Source organism: Actinia tenebrosa, unplaced genomic scaffold (assembly GCF_029948245.1).
Source record: "Actinia tenebrosa isolate PJP-AT-01 unplaced genomic scaffold, QUT_ActTen_1.0 PGA_scaffold11__36_contigs__length_13525064, whole genome shotgun sequence".
Lineage (NCBI taxonomy): Eukaryota > Metazoa > Cnidaria > Anthozoa > Actiniaria > Actiniidae > Actinia > Actinia tenebrosa.
In genome coordinates this window covers 7,615,613-7,634,175 of record NW_028292571.1, presented here as the reverse complement: position 1 = coordinate 7,634,175, position 18,563 = coordinate 7,615,613, and the positions used below count along the sequence as shown (strand labels likewise).

Here is an 18,563-nt window from a genome sequence, read left to right as displayed (position 1 = left end):
GACTGCATCGTTAAAAAAGAGGTCGCCGACCCTCATTGTCGACGAACCCCACTTAAACGACGCTTTAAATGCGCCTAACTACATAGAGGCGAAGGAAGGACGCACTTTGCGACGTCAAACGCCCAGCGACCATCCTTCTTCCCATACGACCTCAGATGCGTAAATTCCTGCCCCTCTATCACGTATCGGACGCGATTCGGCGCCCACAGGCTGTACGTAACACCCTCATGCGCCAACAACAACCGTAGCCTGTCAATATCTTCAAAGGCTACATAATTTTTTATTTCATACGTAACGCCTTCCTTTAAGTCTCTCCAGTGTATCTGCCTTACAGCCTCAAACTCCATATATTCTATGAAATATCTTTAAATGCGTCTTTAAGTGTCCGCGTTCTTAAAGCGCTTACAGCACCACCTACATGGTAGACGCATTCCTTGTGCATACTCCGTGATGGCTCTGCAGATGTCGTCGTAATCGTTACTGATCATTACTTTATAACCATTTCTTTCGTATTCGTGTAACAGGCGGCGTTGATCCTCAGATAATACCCCATTGCCTTTAGGGGTCTTCAGCTCTACGCAGAAACCACGGTATCGCACGTGTGCATTAAGAATTAACAAATCGGGCTGACCGCGTTGGTAGCCCTTCTGCCAGCACTTTATGCGCTTGCCGTCGCTGTCCTGCAGTTCACCTAGACCAGGGGTCACGAGCATTTGGGGGTAAAACCTGCGGATGTAATCAACCACTTTCTTATGCAGGTCAAACTCATTTTCGATCTTAAATACCAACTTGTTTGGACTGTTAAAACGCTTTTCTATTGCATATCGACCGTCCTTACGCAGCGCGGGTAGGACTTCCTCAAAAACCCAATCCTGAAATGCTTCTGCCTTTGGCATCTTTGAACTACATATTAATTGATAAAACCCAGGTTCGGATATGAACACGGAATGTGGGTGAATAATAGAAGGGATGCGATTCGTTACCCTTAACTCGCTCAGCCTTTTCTTATGTTTTTCAGAGACGTGGTCACTAATAGCTTTTTTGGTGTTTTCGTATCCTAACGCAGACGCCACCTCCTTTGCTTTAAAGTAAGGCTTGTCGCCTTGCACTATGCATTGCAGTTTGGTTTCGTTGTTTTGAAATACGCGAAGCATATTATACATAAGGAATATTTTTTACGAAAATCGAATTAAGGTAATTTGTTTGATTTGCAGCCAGTACGTCTTTTTCATTTCGACTGCTCCTTTGGTAAAATACAGCTTAACGTAATGGTTTCCCGGAAAGTCTATGGTTGCCCATTGTTCTTGTTCAAAGGGAAAAAAGTGCTGCATATGTCGCTTTATGTCACGCAGCCACACCTTGACATGACAAAAATCAAAATCGGTTGTGGGTTGACTTACCGCTGTGGTTTGACTTTGACTAAGGATGTTCGTTACTGGTGCCGTTAGCACGGAAATGTGTGGTATGGACACCGTAACAATTGTTGTTTCTAGCTTGTTTACGTGGGGATTGGAAACTTCCATTATACTTTAGTAGGCAACGCTCTTTAGCTGATTCATTTCTACGCTCAGTTGCGCGTCAGACACGACGAAGACGTAGCAGTTTATCTTGTCGCTGTCGCCCGCACTGGTGTTTTTGGTGCGCTTGATCTCCAATGTTATGCCATCCTGCGTATTTACTAGACGTAAACCCTGACCATGCAGGTCTTCGTCGTTAATGGTGCGCATGTCAATCCATAACGCGTACTTATCCTTAAAGAATTCCTCGGGACTAATTTGGTCCCCAAACTTACGCATTGCCTCCCTGTACACGTCTGCAGGCTTTATCCCCTGGGAGTAGACCTTGTTTGGAACCCCGTTAATATTTACCCCCACGTTAGTAATGTTGGGGTTGTGAAAGCCTTCGGAGTCGCGCTTACCAGCCTCGTAGGGCTTAGCAAACACCAGCATAAGAATAAGAGAACAAAGAGACAATGCCCTGCGCGAAAGAGACCAAGCCCAAAAGGCCTTCGAGCTCGCCCCGCAAGACCTGGATATGAGCAAGGAAGAAGCTAAAAACTTGCATATCACCATAGCCGGCTCTTTGATAGAAAGGCGGCAGTTGGTTGCCGAAATCAACACTAAGGAAGAACAAATCCGGCAAAGAGATCAGGCTATTGAAGACCTGGAGGGGCAAATAGAACGGCAACAGGAAATAATTAATGACCAGACTCGTCCCGAAGAGGAAAGGGAGGCAGCCCAAAAGGAAGTAGAAACCCTTCAGGAGAGAGTTGCGGAATTACGGGCGCAAAAGGAAAACCTGGAAAAGGAGCTGGGGCTTACTACCAAGGAAAAGGTAAAAAGAGCCCTTTTGAAGTATGGCGTTCCGCTGGCATTTGCGGTCGCTATTTCGAGCGTAGTAGGAGTTATCCTATCCGCGCTTAAGGCTACAGGCGCGGGCGTAAAGAAATTAGGCAATGGACTAACGGACTTAGGGGAAAAAAATGGCAGCCAGTCTTCCTGGGCTGCTGGGTAGCGTTCTTGGCCTGGTGCTTAGGACCGGCGGAGAACTGTTGAAGTTCGTGGGGAACAACATTTGGATATTAGTCGTAGCTATTGGGGTGGTCCTCCTGAAGAAGGTGAAGGGTTAATCTTGTCCTTGTGTATTACTGGTGGCTTATCGTCGTCGGGCATCCGAGGCGTCCTCGACTGGGGATAAGTAAAGATAGTATTCGCACCGCCTTGGTAATTTGGTATTAAGAGTATGGCGCTCATGGTGCTAATGGTCTTATGATTCCAAATAGCATCCGTCGGAGGACCGACTGCCGGAGCAGCATTCATTCGAAACGCGCCGGGACGACCAAGAGCACCATGGCTGGGTCGAACTTGAAGCTTCGCATATTGGCAATTGGCTACCATGTAAAAAGTCACGGGCGTTAGATCTTCTACGCTGGGTGGACTAGGCTGCGTCGAAAAGTGAACTGCATGCCTGCTGCCTTTTGTTTCATGAGGCGGCAATGGGGTGTTGGTTTCATCTAAGATCCTAAGGCCAAGGTGGCACCCATACCCCGTACTGATACTAATAGTACACAATATCAATCCCAGGCCCCCAACCCTCACCCATAATCCAGTGTCCTGCCACTCATCATTTTTGTATTTTCTCTCCTCCAAGTCACAAAGAAACCAATCTTCCCTTACGTGTGGATTCATATACTTAACACCGCAAGGGCGCAAATGGGCGCGTGATTGTAATCATTATCCCTTTGGTCATATATACTATTGACGGTAGCCGTCCAGCTGTCATCTACGCGTATTTGCAGCTTTACTTTCCCGTGGCAGTCAGCAACCATGTGAAAAGTCCAAACGGAAAGATTCTCAACGCTCGTCGTTGGCGGCTCTACGGAGAAATGCGCAGGCTCCCTGTTGTTTGTCTTCACACGCATAGGCTGCAGTATGCCGTTGTCATCCAGGAACCTAAAGCCCACGTTGGCGTGGCTGCTCGTGCCAATGCAAATACTGCATATTATCAACTTCTTTCCAGAGTAGTTCAAGTCTACGGACATTCCAGTGACATCAACCCAAGATGCCTGGGTGTATTTTTTCTCGCCTGTGTAAGTCGTATAGACACAATCTACTCCAGCTACGTAGGGGTTGTTCATCGCCATATATAATAACTCAGACCAATGCTTGCGGTGGCTAAGCCGGCTTTTAGTAAGTTATGGTCATATTCCTCAGGTATCGTAGGCAAAACTTTCTTTGATGGTTTCTTAACTACGGGTAGCTTCGTTTCGTGTGACTTTTTTGGCTCCTCTACGAAGTGAGGAATGCCCTTGGTCATGTCAGAGTTCACGTCATTTGCCCCAAACTTCATGTCTTTGGTTGCTCGCTGCAGCTTGTCGTTGTAACCCACAACGGAATTGGTGTTAATAACCAAATTACTTGGCATTAACCAACAACCAGGACTCAAGGCATAATCTAGCCGCACTTTAGATTGCTGCACCGCTAATTGATATCTCTGCACCGACTTGGATATGTCATTTTCTATTATTGCGGACTCAAACAGGGTTAGGAATTCCTGTTGCGTTTCCCGCGAAGCACCTTGGGATCCAACAATGGGGCTGCGGGTATTTACCTGCGCTCCCAGGATGCAGTAGACAAATGCTTCAATGCTGCGGTTAATTCGAGCTACGTTTCTTAGGCCTTTTCCTTTTAATAATACAAACGGATCCCAAGGACTGGGGTGAATTGTCTCAATCCTATCGATCAGCGTAACGTCATTCTTGCGACCACCCAAGTCGTAAAACTTTAGGACCCCGGGGTATTTTTGATGATACATGTCGGCCGGACGCACGCCTTCAACATGCCAAGCATAAATAATGCCCAAGCCATGCGTGGCGCCCTCCCGATAACGAAAGTCTTTTTGCTGCGGCTTAAACTCATTCATTAGTCTTTCTAGGGCAGCAGAATCGTAGTGGTTATCCATTCGATTGAATGGCTTTTCCCCCGGTAATGGTACATTAAGCTCCTTCAATATGCGCCGCATAGTAAAGGCAACGTTGAACCTTAGAAAGGCAATGTCGAACATATCCGCGGCAACCCCGCAGCCCTTTGTAGCCGCCCAGACGGCAAAGTTTAACTGCTGCGGCCAGTACTTAAAGTTAGGCCTCTTTAACCATTCGTGGGCTTCTTTTCCTGAAGTGTGCGTAAGGTTAAAATCCTTAAAGATATCCCTTATTACTACGTCAAACGTTTGCTTACCCACTGGAATCTTTAAATGCGTCACTATCTTATCAAAGTCGTTTATGCCGCCTTCGGCATCGTAACATGGGTAATCCTGGTTGGTTATTAATAGATTCTTTGGAAAATTAGGTAGCCTTTCTTTATGCACGGGTTTTGGTGGCTTGGTGGTCGTCTTTGGCTCCAAGTCCGCATTACTGTACATTCTTTTGCCGTTGAAGTAAATCCCATCAGGTCTTCTTTCGAACTTACTAGGGTCTGCATGTGGAAACATCTTCCTAAATGCTCTCCAGTTCCAGTAATCCCTGTTGTCGTGATGTGGCTGCTCCTCAATATCATTCCCAAAAGCGTCGTACATTAGTATATATAATGGATGTTATACCATCGGCACCTAAGTTGTACCCAGATGTTCCCAATTATCACACTACGGCACCAATAACGGAACCTAACGAATTAAACGCTGAAAACTTTCGCCTTAATAAAGCAAATTTAATCCTGGCTTACTTGGAAGGGCAAACAAAACACTATGAAAAAGTTAGGAAGAAATACGTAAGAGCCCGCAGCACGCTACATAAGATTGCGATAACTTCGGGGTCCATATCCGTTGTGTTAACGGGCTCCGGCGTTGCTACTTCACTTACTGGGCCGGGAATAATTGTTGGAGTTCCTTTGGCCGGCGTTGGGGCAGCCTGTGGTATCATTTCGGCTGTTGCTACTGGCATTATGAAACAGTTGTCAAGCAAAATATCCAAGCATGACACGACAATAGCTCTGTCAAGGGCTAAAGTAAATACAATTACCGATCTTGTCTCAAAGGCTTTGCGTGACAGAAAGATAAACGACGTAGAATTCTCGCTTATCTTAGCCGAAGAGGAAAAGTATGAGAAATTAAAGTTGGACATAAGGAACAAAAAAACATTCGTAAAAGATCTTTCCGAGGAATCTCGCAAAAAGATCTACCAGGAGGCAAAAGAAGAGGTTCAAAGAAAACTCGCTCAGTAAACATCTGCTTCGAAAAGAGCGTGACAGGATTCTATTTACATATTGAACGTCAGTCTAGGAATTATGCAGATTAAATATAATAATTTTCACATACGTAAGCGTCCTGTGTGTCTGGCGTTCGCTTGTGATCGTAGACTTTGGATCTGGGGAGGCCCAGAGTCCCGAGTTCAAGCCTCGCTGCAGACACATTTGGACCGGTTGCTGTGAGTGAAAAAAAAGCCTCCCCCACTTACAGCAACCGTAAAAAAAAAGATAAAAAATGCAATTCAAGAAAAATATATGTGTGCGTACTAGAGGGCCTCTGGCGCGGGATGAAATAAGCCTCGTAAGCCCAAAATGTAAAAAACCCCACTGGGGATAGCTTGGTGTTCTGCGCGATGCGTTCCCCAGTGGGGTTTCTGGCAACACCAGTTTTGCATTTTTATTTTCTCGGAATCCATCCTAACAGGGGGTGGTTGGGGTCTATTTTGTAAAATATTTCGTAAATTACGTCAGGGTAATAAGGAATATCCTTATCCAGCCGACAAAACATCCACTCGGCTTTTGTCATATCAGAAACCTCGGGAATAGACTTACCGGTAATTTCAGACAAAAGATAGGGAATAGCTTTGTAATATTTCCCTAGCTTTAATTTTTTCAATGTCTTCCGTAGACTTTGTGGGGTTGGCTCTTCTAAGTGGTCTATGATTTTCTTCTTTACTTCGTTGTCTAAATATACCGGTCGATAACCTTGGATATGACTCATCCAGTCCCTAAAGTATTTTATTCTCTTATAAGGTGTTTTCTTACGACCTCCATTGGCGTAATATTGCTCTCTGGTAGCATTTGGTACGGGATTACGAATATTCTTACCACATTCGTAACACTGTGCTGACGTGTCGTCTTCTATTTGCATTTTTTTACCACAACAAATATACTTATTTGGCTTAGTAGGTACAAACTTGGGTTTCAAGCACTTTACACAGAAATCATAAGCAAACTCTTTACATTCATGCATCGTATATAAAACAAATATTTTAACTTAGTAATGTGGGGCACCAGTAAAACCCGTAGAGAGCTTTTCGAATCGAATTACGCAGGTAATACCCAGAACGACCTTACGGGTAATACCCGCGGCCGACGCACGTACGTGAGCGCGGGGAATACCCATGTAATTCTGGGGGGTGGCCGCGAGTCCCCCTACCTGCTGCTTTTCAAAAGGAAATAGGAACTTGCCATAATTCATTAAGAATAAAGGGTTTCCTTTGGTTTTTAGTGAAGTAAAAATGTTAATTGGTGCTACGTTCCAGTTAAACTTTGATTTTTTTACCAAATAAATTCTATGCAATTTACCGTATCAGTATTACAGAGTTATATATTTGTGTTCAAAATTGAAGACAAAAGAACTTCTTAAGAGTGGCTGTCCGTAACGGTCGAGAATGGCGGGACAGCGAAGGAATTTTCAAATTTCTCATATTTTGTCAGAAGACAACCTTTGGTAAGCTCTTTTAAAAAATCCAGTTTAAAACTTCAAGCGCTTTTTTATTTTGGCGAATTTTACGAAAATCTAAAACTCGACTTCCGGTTCGCTCTGGACCGGTGTGAACAGCCCAAAATATTACCCATATTTAAGAAGGCCTCACTCGTTCAAAAATACTCCTAACGATCTGATACTTTTTCAACATTTTAACTAACTATCAGACTCCAAAAGGGATAAATAATATTTTTGGGAAAATGTTTTTTTCTCGCTTTTTGGGATTTTTTTTCGATGGCATTTCAAGCAGCTACGACGCGAAGCAAATTTTAGCCTAAGTTGAATGCCCTAAATCATCACCTGGTATATATTTTATTTTCACTAAAACTATATGATCTGAAAGCTTGTTTATTGTAATTCTTTTCCTGAAAGTATCAGCTTTGGAACGCAAATACGTCCTCGCGATTAATCGACTCTTCTATGTAGCATACGGCGGTCTAATTTCGGATTCAGAATCAAAGCGCCTGCTTTATAAATACTCAAAAACTTTCTTGGATCACCCAGAATGAACATTTTAATCGTAAACAACATTAGTTTGATGACTGTAAACTATACTCCAGCTATATATTATTGACTTATTCTTTTGTACTGGAATGTTTTAGAGAGTAAGGACTTAAGCGTACGAATTCTAAGTTAGAAAAAAAACCTTTAGACCCCATCAAACGCAGGGTTTTTTTATTTTTCTCTTTTCTTTGTTTTTGTTGAATATACTTGCTCAAAATCCTCCCAAATTTCAATTAGTTCCACGTTATTCGTAGAAAAAACAAACTCATTTTCGTACTTTCTCAAAATTAATGGAATAAGTTAGAGGACATTATGATTGAATAAACAAACTGAATTAGTTGAGAAGCGTGGCACGTGAACGTCGATCACTTGTACCTTTCTTGAATTATATGAACTAAACAAACAACCTTTATGTTTTGTATTTTTTGTCTTTATCTCTTGTCAAAATTAATAATAACTAGTGACTAAAGTGCGTGCAGTTGCTTTCGTACTATTTCATTTAAGCCCCTTTCCCGATAACGTCACACATTTGATCCGCATCAACACTGCCTACTCTGCTTTTTTCCCCTTCTCTTTTGTTGCTGTTTTTGCTTGTTTTTATATGGGGTTTCAGAATTGATTGATTTAACTTGATTCTAAATGAAAAAGCCAAAAATCGTCCTTGTTTCATTAAGAGAAGTCAGTGGCTAACAAACCTGTTTCCTTTCCTATTCATTCGCCTAGAATAAACTGTTTGACAGGAACAACAAGTATCTTTTTACCAATAATAATAACATATTATATATACATATATATATATATATATACAGCCATTTGCAAAAACTATGGCCGCTTCCAATACATATACGAGTATATCGAAAGCATATCAAGTATTATGGGATATCTTCCACTATATATTTTTCAAGTTGTCTATCATTAGGGCTTTCTGGAAAAAAATATCAAGAATGATATCCCGCCCTGTCTGATATACTTTCGATATAGTTGTATTTATATTTGAAACGGCCATAATTTTTGCAAATGGCTGTATATATATATATATATATAACAAAGTATGTAATGTGGTCTATACTGGTGAAACAGTGCTCGATGCGTAGGGATGCAGAGCAACAGATATATAGTAAAGATTGGATTAAAGACGAGACATGTTCACTGTAACTCCGAGTTTCGTGCTTACGCACTCATCAGACAGACGTTTTTTTCAGAATGAGTGGCCGTGTTGTATCCGATATACAAACACGAGGCGTAGCCGAGTGATTGTATATCGAATACAACACGGCCACTCATACTGTAGATTGCTTATCAAACGTCTAGGTTAGTTCCTTTGTGTTTCACTAAAATTTTCAAAATTGAAGTGAATCTGGCCAAGAAAATCCAAGTTTAAGTTTATGCAAATGAAGACGAATCTATATCAGATATAAAACCTCCTTCATGGTCGTGATTTCTATTGTGTTTTCCTCATGAATTATTTATGAGTTTGATAAAAAAATATATATATATATATCAAATTATGCTTTACAACATTAATGTTTATAGCCAAGATTCAGGTAATAGCTGCTCAGTAGGCAAGCTAATCGTCGAGCTGAGCAGCCGGTTTTTTTTTTCTTTTTCTTATTCTTTTTTTTAACATTTTGACAGGAACAATTGTATGGTTTCTATCAATTACAGCCGCAATAGTAAACTACATTCTTAATTAAATGAAGGTATGGTGCTCTGGCGGCGGCTGCGTGCGAGTGCGAAGATTCTCTGTTCTTGAAAAGCATTTTTCTCTTGAGAGATGGTCGAAATCTCTTGAGAAACAATCGCTATTTGATCTTGCTAAGGCCGTCAAATACAAAGCTTGGAAGAGGGGGTTGGGGTTTCTACCGACCCTAAAATTCTCGTCTAGTAATATGAGGACCTCGGATTTATCTGCTGAAGAGGCTGGGCTCTCAAAGAAAATAAAAAGTCTGACCGCTTTATCAAAAAACAGAGAACCTACTTGGTCAACAAGCTCAACATTGAGTAAACCTTAGGAAGAAAGTTAAACCCAGAATTTGTAGAAAAGGTCATGAGACGTGCTCGAGGTCCCGACGGCTTGCGTCTTTTCAAGTACTCGGCCAGACCGTCCCTGAAGACCTTGCTATCTCCCCAAACGCAATAGAGGAAGATGATAATTTTCCCAGTACAATACTGTAGAAGCAGCTATCTCGACTTTCCAACCAGGGCCGTAACCAGAACTTTTACAGGGAGGGTGCACATCGAATAAAAAAATCGGCGGACCTTAAGCTTTTATGTGGGGGTGCACGTGCACCCTGTGCCCCCCCTGGTTACGGCCCTGCCAACTACAGCACCCTGTCACTTACGACCAATACGATATATGTTCCAATGGTGAAAAATGACAGACTTAAAAACTCTCTAGGTAACAATGCTGCAGATTTTCTGTGAGGCTCTAGAGTTACATGTTCCTGTTCCCCTAAAAGAGCAAAGCACCAAATACCTTGAATGTAGTTTACGATTGCGGCCGTAATTGATAGAAACCATACAATTGTTCCTGTCAAACAGTTCATTCTAGACGAATGAATAAGAAAGGAAACAGGTTTGTTAGCCACTGACTTCTCTTAAAACAAGGACGATTTATAAAAAACAGAGTAGGCAGTGTTGATGCGAATCAAATGTGTGACGTTATCGGGAAAGGGGCTTAAATGAAATAGTACGAAAGCAACTGCACGCACTTTAGTCACTAGTTATTATTAATTTTGACAAGAGATAAAGACAAAAAATACAAACCATAAAGGTTGTTTGTTTAGTTCATATAATTCAAGAAAGGTACAAGTGATCGACGTTCACGTGCCACGCTTCTCAACTAATTCAGTTTGTTTATTCAATCATAGTGTCCTCTAACTTATTCCATTAATTTTGAGAAAGTACAAAAATGAGTTTGTTTTTTCTACGAATAACGTGGAACTAATTGAAATTTGGGAGGATTTTGAGCAAGTATATTCAACAAAAACAAAGAAAAGAGAAAAATAAAAAAACCCTGCGTTTGATGGGGTCTAAAGGTTTTTTTTCTAACTTAGAATTCGTACGCTTAAGTCCTTACTCTCTAAAATATTCCAGTACAAAAGTATAAGTCAATAATATATAGCTGGAGTATAGTTTACAGTCATCAAACTAATGTTGTTTACGATTAAAATGTTCATTCTGGGTGATCCAAGAAAGTTTTTGAGTATTTATAAAGCAGGCGCTTTGATTCTGAATCCGAAATTAGACCGCCGTATGCTACATAGAAGAGTCGATTAATCGCGAGGAAGTATTTGCGTTCCAAGGCTAATACTTTCAGGAAAAGAAGTACAATAAACAAGCTTTCAGATCATATAGTATTAGTGAAAATAAAATATATACCAGGTGATAATTTAGGGCATTCAACTTAGGCTAAAATTTGCTTCGCGTCGTAGCTGCTTGAAATGCCATCGAAAAAAAATCCCAAAAAGCGAGAACAAAATATTTTCCCAAAAATATTATTTATCCCTTTTGGAGTCTGATAGTTAGTTAAAATGTTGAAAAAGTATCAGATCGTTAGGAGTATTTTTGAACGAGTGAGGCCTTCTTAAATATGGGTAATATTTTGGGCTGTTCACACCGGTCCAGAGCAAACCGGAAGTCGAGTTTTAGATTTTCGTAAAATTCGCCAAAATAAAAAAGCGCTTGAAGTTTTAAACTGGATTTTTTAAAAGAGCTTACCAAAGGTTGTCTTCTGACAAAATATGAGAAATTTGAAAATTCCTTCGCTGTCCCGCCATTCTCGACCGTTACGGACAGCCACTCTTAATTATGTATCAGACAGCTAATTTGCATGAAACATTTCACCCCTTGAAATTTACGCATGAAATTCAAGGAATACGGAAAAACTCTAATAGATCAATTTTTACAGCCTCATCATAATTAGATATTATTTAACATTTATTCATTATACGTATTATATTTTATTAAACATTAATTAATCAAGTGTAAATTACTTAATAGACTTTCCTTTTCATTATTCATATCAGATTTCTATTTCAGTTAATAAGCAGACGTCTATTTATAATTTAATGTATATTCGTTATAACAGATTTGTTATGTATTTTTCTTAAGCAGCCTTGTCTTTTAAGTGAAATATGTTCCTGTTTAGAGGTTTTCCTCAGTTGTAACTGTATTTTTTTGACTAAAAACTATTAAAGTAAAGATAAGACAGAAGACATGTAAGCTCAAGGACAATCGTGGGAGGGCATTCAACTAGACATAGAAGCTAAACTATATGGCTTGCCTCTTCCGAAGTTGGAGCTCCTAACACAGCTCCTGAAGGTCGATGTTGGTGACCAAGTTGACAAGAAAGAAGACAAGGAATATTTTCTTAACGACGTGTTTATCTACACTAACGACGAAACAGAACAAACAGAACCTAGACATCCGCCGAGTGTTTTTCAAGACTGCGAGAAAGCCCGTCAAGAATACCAAGCTCTTAACTCGAAAATGGAGCAGCTTTTGAAGCAAAAAAAAAACTTCTATCAGCTCAGAAAGTAATAATAATTACCTAGCCAAGCTAGACTAAATGCTTAAGAGGGATTTCAAAATCTCGGGATCTATCGGCGGAGAGAAGGATCAACTATCATATGTGGGTCTCATGAGCCAGATTGACGGTTGTAGCAAAACTGATATTGTGGAGGCCGTGATACGTTGCATAAACTCTGAAACAAAACTTAAATCATATCTAGAGATCATGCAAGGGATTACTCTGCATAATAAGGAGAAATGGGCAACGGAAACTATACCAAGAACTCACAACAATAGTTCAAGACCCCAAAGAAACTGCCAAAGATTTTCTACTCCGACATTACCACTAAGGGAAAGAGAACTCTCTTTGCTTCGGAAGCTGAGAAAAGTGGCATGAGATATGACAATAATTTTTTGGTTCATGTTTTTGAAACTGGATTACGCGAAGAAGGTATCCGTAGTAAACGATGATGAATCAACACATGAAATGATAATGGCTTCATTGAACAAGATTGTGTCGGTAGAGGAAGAGAGACAAGCAAAACTCCTAGCGTCAACGAATAAAACAACAAAGGAAGTGAAGGTATAATAATAATAAGCTTTATATATCAATCTTAAATAAAATATACGGTGGATTTACATGGTTACAATTATTGATATATACAATATTAATATCTAAAAATTATGTTCTTATGAGCCAGGAGGTCCTAGCTATGAACGAGTTCATATGATGCTCATTATAAATGCTGGCACACATTTGCTTTAGCATGTTCTTATATTTGTAAGCCTGCAATATCAAAAGCAGAATTGCAAATTGCAGATGGGATGATGTTAAAGTTTTGTAAGGAAGTCGAAAATCTTTATGGGGAACTCAGCATAACTCCAAACATGCACCAGCAATTTGAAAGAGGTTCTACAAGACCATGGTGCCGCATCAAGTTTTTGGAGTTTTAGCTTCAAAAGATTCGATGGCATTTTAGGAAGCACACCAACAAATAAAAGGTCATTGGAACTGCAGATCATGAGGCGCTTCGTAATTTCCAGGTATTTCATGGATGGTCAATTGACCACAGACTTTTAAGAGGAGTTTATTGGTTTTTGCTCTTTAAACTCATCACTAACAGATGAATCTGAAAAAAAGTCTACAGACAGAGAATGCTTGTACTTTTCAGAAGATACCTACACAGTGTCCTCTTGCACAAGTAAATTGGAAAATCAATTCTACCTTCCTCTTACAAAGTGAGTCATTTTGACACAGATGATATGCAAATAATTCTAGCAGTCTACACAATCATGTACCCCACATTAGAAATTACAGTTGGAAACCTATGAGAAACATTTAACAAATTTGGAGGCATTGTAATTGGTCCAGTTTCTCATGGATCAAATATGGAACCAAGACGCATTCGCTCAAGCCATATTCTTGCTTCTCGGCCTGAAAATGCAATATCAATACAGCGACATTTAATTTGTGTGCTGGATGTGTAAAGTATTTCTTTAGTCATTCTGCTAGTCATGTTAATTTTTCCCCCTCGTGTTTATTGCCTACATCAAACTGATACAAAACATGACTAGGGTCGAACTAGGAAACTATATGGTTTATTTAGGCTCTAAGGCATTTTCTCTCATTACAACCTTGACGAAATGCTGAGAGACGTATGGAGGGGGATTTTGGACAAAAATGCCATTGGATAAACATTCCTTCCATTGCATGATATATTTCATTCCATTCGATCTTATTTCATTCTGTTGGATATTATTTTTTGTGTGGATTAATATCTGCCATTCAATTGGATCATATCTTGCATGACATTCGATCACATCCGGTCATCCCATTGGATTATATCGGCCATGACATTGGATAATACTTTATGCCACTGGATTGAGTGTGGCAATGCCATTCGATTAATACTATGCCAAGACATTGGATCATATCGGCCATGACATTGGATAATACTTTATGCCATTGGATCGATGTGAACAGTTGAATTTGAAGATCTGTGTATAAAAATCGGAATATGAAATATCGTCATTCATCTGAAAGAAACCCCTGCTTTCGATTGGTTTTTTTTCGTACAATTTAGTTTACCGGAGTTTACCTAATGCAAGGGGAAATGAAGAAAGAAAGCAGCCATGTTATAACTGTAATATTATTTGATAAAGTTTTGGTCGACCACTGATAAAATTGGTATAAGTATTAAAAAGCATTAAATCATTAATTTATCGGTTCAAAAGATTCTCAAAGTATTCGAGAAAAACAACAACATTTACCGTAGCAGCCTTAAAATAATAAATTCTATCGCTGTTCTGTTCTGTTCTCGCTTTTTACACGTAATTCACATGACAAATATCAAAAGTCTTACGTATGGAATTGAGGGTATTGTGTGCTTGATTTCCCTCGTGGTTGTTCGTGTCTAGATGATCCTGGTTAACATGGAAGAAAAAAACGAGATAGATAAAACAACAGAGCTTCTTCGAAAAGCATTGGCTCAGCTTACGGAGGGGAAATCCACTTTGTCTGCGGCCGCACTTACACAAGCTTCACTGGAATTCAGGTATGGACTGATATACGGAACTTGATCTTAGACCAATCTGGCGAACCGAACGCTGTGCGCACTATTGCAAAAAAATACATGACACGAATTACTTTCAAATTTCAGACAGAGATTCCCAGGCAAGTGTTTTTCTACAGTAAGTAGTCCACCACAAAAAAAACCCCGAAGCTTTCTGGTTATGTCCCTGCAGGAAAGGCATTCCTCCGAAAGGAATGAGTTTTGTGTTCTTTTTAGGAGAAACGAAGAAATAACTCCATCACGCAAAAGACTTATAACATTGGCGGATGCTGGCTTGGGAAAAAGCAAGGTAACCATACCTAAAAAGGCAAGCCACGAGGACCTTCAGGCCGATCTTATTAAAAGATTCCCAGAACTAAAAGATGCTGGTGGTTTCGAAGTACTACGTGCCTTGGGGTCAGGTGGAGGTCAGAGAGAGCTGATTCTGATCCGTCCTGGTGCATTTAGATATACGGCCCCCTATCTAAAGGATGGAACGGGGCAAGCTATTGCCTACATAAGTCTTTTGTAAAGGGATTTAAGTGACGAAAAGCAAGTGATTCAGGTAACTTCTGGGAATTTTACAATAAGCCTCCAGAGGGAGGTTGTTGCTGTCACACACACAAGAAAAATATGTCAATTCCCAATTCAAAAATATTGGGAAAGTCTTTGGAAATTTTCCCAATAGTGGGAAAAAATAGGGAAAAAAGAAACACAGGCATGGGAAATTATTGGGATGAATTTTTATGCGACAATTATTTCCCAACAAAAAACACAATTGGGAACCGAATACATTTATTCCCTTAACAGAATCCCAATTACGGGAAATGAATGGTAATTAATTCCCAAGAAAATCCCACAACCTGCAATGGACATGCCTATAAGATAATTCAGTACAGCTACATGTTGTTACTTCTTCCCTAGACCATGAATATTCAACGCCAAGTTCGAAATCTTTTCCTTCTTGTAGTCGATCTGGATTCGCCTTTTTTTTTACCACAGGTATCCCAAGTGTTGTTTGGAATTACTGCTGACAAAACAAAATTGCGTGCTATTAACTTCTAAGCCAATAAGAGAAGAGGCTTATATCAAATTTCGAACTAGGCGGTAAAATCTACCAATAGCTGCTTCTGTTAGAATATTAAATTAAGGCGGGAAATGTCGACCAATGAGCTCCTAGAGATGTCATTCTTGCCCGGGCAGAACATGTGCCCTTCTCAATCCTTTTTCTGTTGATCTTCAAAATGGCGGATGTTCGCGAAAAGGTAGATGAAGGAAAGGAAAACTTGAACACTGACTTGATTAAGGAAAATGTTAATAGTGATCTTGGCTCAAAAATTAAGGACTTATTTGGTGAAGACATTTTCCAAGCTTTGAAAAGTGAGTATCCCGATGCAATCTTTGCAAAAGGACTTGATTTCACATGGACTTGATTTCACATGTATCCATTAGGAGGTCTTATTATTGTGTAGTTCTTTCTCGAACTAGGGTAGGAAGTTGATAACCAATCGTCAATAGCTTATCTTGTAAGCAGGGAGGCCGATGCCCCGATTTTTGGGAGACTTTGCTTATCCTATGGAAAAGCAGTTCGTTTCAAGAAGAAGTTTGATTATCTTAGAAAAGAAAGGGGAAGCAGTGAGACAGCCTCCAACTCTGATACATTGAAGACTCCAAACAAACCTAGCATGGCAGATTTATATAAACTCAGCCCCAGATGAGGAAGCTCTACCTCACAAAGTAAGAATATAGAAGATTGAATGACTACATTTATGTGCATTTTCGATTGATGCCTTCATGAATGGGCTCTTTAATAGTGGTTAAGAAAATACTTCGATGGGTGCATTTTATTCTGTTTAGACGTAAAAGAGTTGGGGTTCTCGCAAGCCAGAAATGGAAAGGTCAATTACTTGATTTAATTCTCCTGAATTAAAGGGAGAGTTGGAGGCATTTGCTGGAGAAATAGAACAGGAGTGTAGCATACCCGAAATCAAATTAGGTAAAGAAGGACATCAAAAGTTTCTTTAACGAAAAACGTTATAAAAAAAGGAGTCCACTACTTGAGGTAATATACCTGACGTGTCTTGTTTATGTTTTCAGTTAATTTGGCTAAAAAAACTTAGCCTGTGTATGGTTTTCTTCTAGCAACACTATCTCTCCCCACTGCAAGTGAAGAAAGAAAGGACAAGTACTTTTAGCATCTCTGAAGATCTCGAGGTATGTGTTTATTTACTTATACATAAACATTTACCGGGGATTAAAAAAGTAATCCCAAGCAGATATAACAATAGAAAATATGCAGTCCCTTACAAAGGCCAATCTTGTGATGGATAGAGTAATATAGAAAGGAAACTTTTATGAAAGACAAGGGAACTCAGAAAAAAACGTTTCCTGTCATTAAGTTTCTTTCTACTGATTCAGATGTTTAGTATTCTATTAGCAGGATAGAGTACTACAGCATTAAAAACAATGTTCTTAATAGGTCAATAGCTGAATGACTTATATTACAGTCACAGTTAATATATTATGTTGTCATTGGTTGACATTTTTTAATTTCAAGTATATGCCTTTATTTCAATAGAAGATGAATAACGTAGTGTTGTTGCAGACAGTGGAGGAGACACAGAGCCAGTTGTTAGCAGTGAGGAGGAGGATTGTATAAGTGCAAGCCAACAAGTAGGGGCAAGGCCTAAAACTACAGACAAGAAATCGAACAGTGGAAATGAAGATACAAATGATGATCTCCCATTGAAGATAAGACAATATGTAGTCAAGGGAGTGTTTGGGAAGACTCTGAATAGAAATGAAGTTGTTGAAGTTTTGAAAAAAAAGTTCTGTGTAGCAGCAAAACATCAAACAGAGCTAACAGTAAGTGAATTAATGTCAGTCCTAACCATAAAACTGTTGAAGCAAGCCTACTGTGTCATAAAGAGTGGTTGTGATCCCTTGCATGTGCAGTCAAGAGATGTCATTATTACGAAATAAATCCAGATTTGATTAAATAGACAATATACGTACATGTGCTATTAGTTAGGAGAGCTCTGTTGAGTTTTTAGACTTGTGTTACTTTAATTGTTAGACACTTAGCTTACAGCAACTTTTTTACAAGTTACACAAGAAAAAGTTGCCATATCAACTCACATCTGGCTATACAAGATATACACAGTTGTATATTTACGATTTTAATTGAGAAGATTCAAATTAAATTTGTTGTTATTGTAGGGGTATTATTGGGACAACAAAATTCCTATGTAGGGGTATTATTGGGACAACAAATTCCCTATGTAGGGGTATAATTGGGACAACAAATTCCCTATGTAGGGGTATTATTGAAACAACAAATTCCCTATGTAGGGGTATTATTGAAACAACAAATTCCCTATGTAGGGGTATTATTGAAACAACAAATTCCCTATGTAGGGGTATTATTGGGACAACCAATTCCCTATGTAGGGGTATTATTGAAACGACAAATTCCCTATGTAGGGGTATTATTGAAACAACAAATTCCCTATGTAGGGGTATTATTGAAACAACAAATTCCCTATGTAGGGGTATTATTGGGACAACAAATTCCCTATGTAGGGGTATTATTGGGACAACCAATTCCCTATGTAGGGGTATTATTGAAACGACAAATTCCCTATGTAGGGGTATTATTGAAACAACAAATTCCCTATGTAGGGGTATTATTGAAACAACAAAATCCCTATGTAGGGGTATTATTGGGACAACAAACTTTCTATGTAGGGGTATTATTGGGACAAC

The 18,563-nt window shown here is 39.6% G+C and overlaps 1 pseudogene; it reads left to right on the top strand.

Annotated features, from left to right (window-relative positions):
* The first annotated feature begins 16,042 nt into the window (after positions 1 to 16,042).
* LOC116289228 (uncharacterized) lies at positions 16,043 to 17,780 on the top strand (annotated as a pseudogene).
* The last annotated feature ends 783 nt before the right edge of the window (positions 17,781 to 18,563 follow it).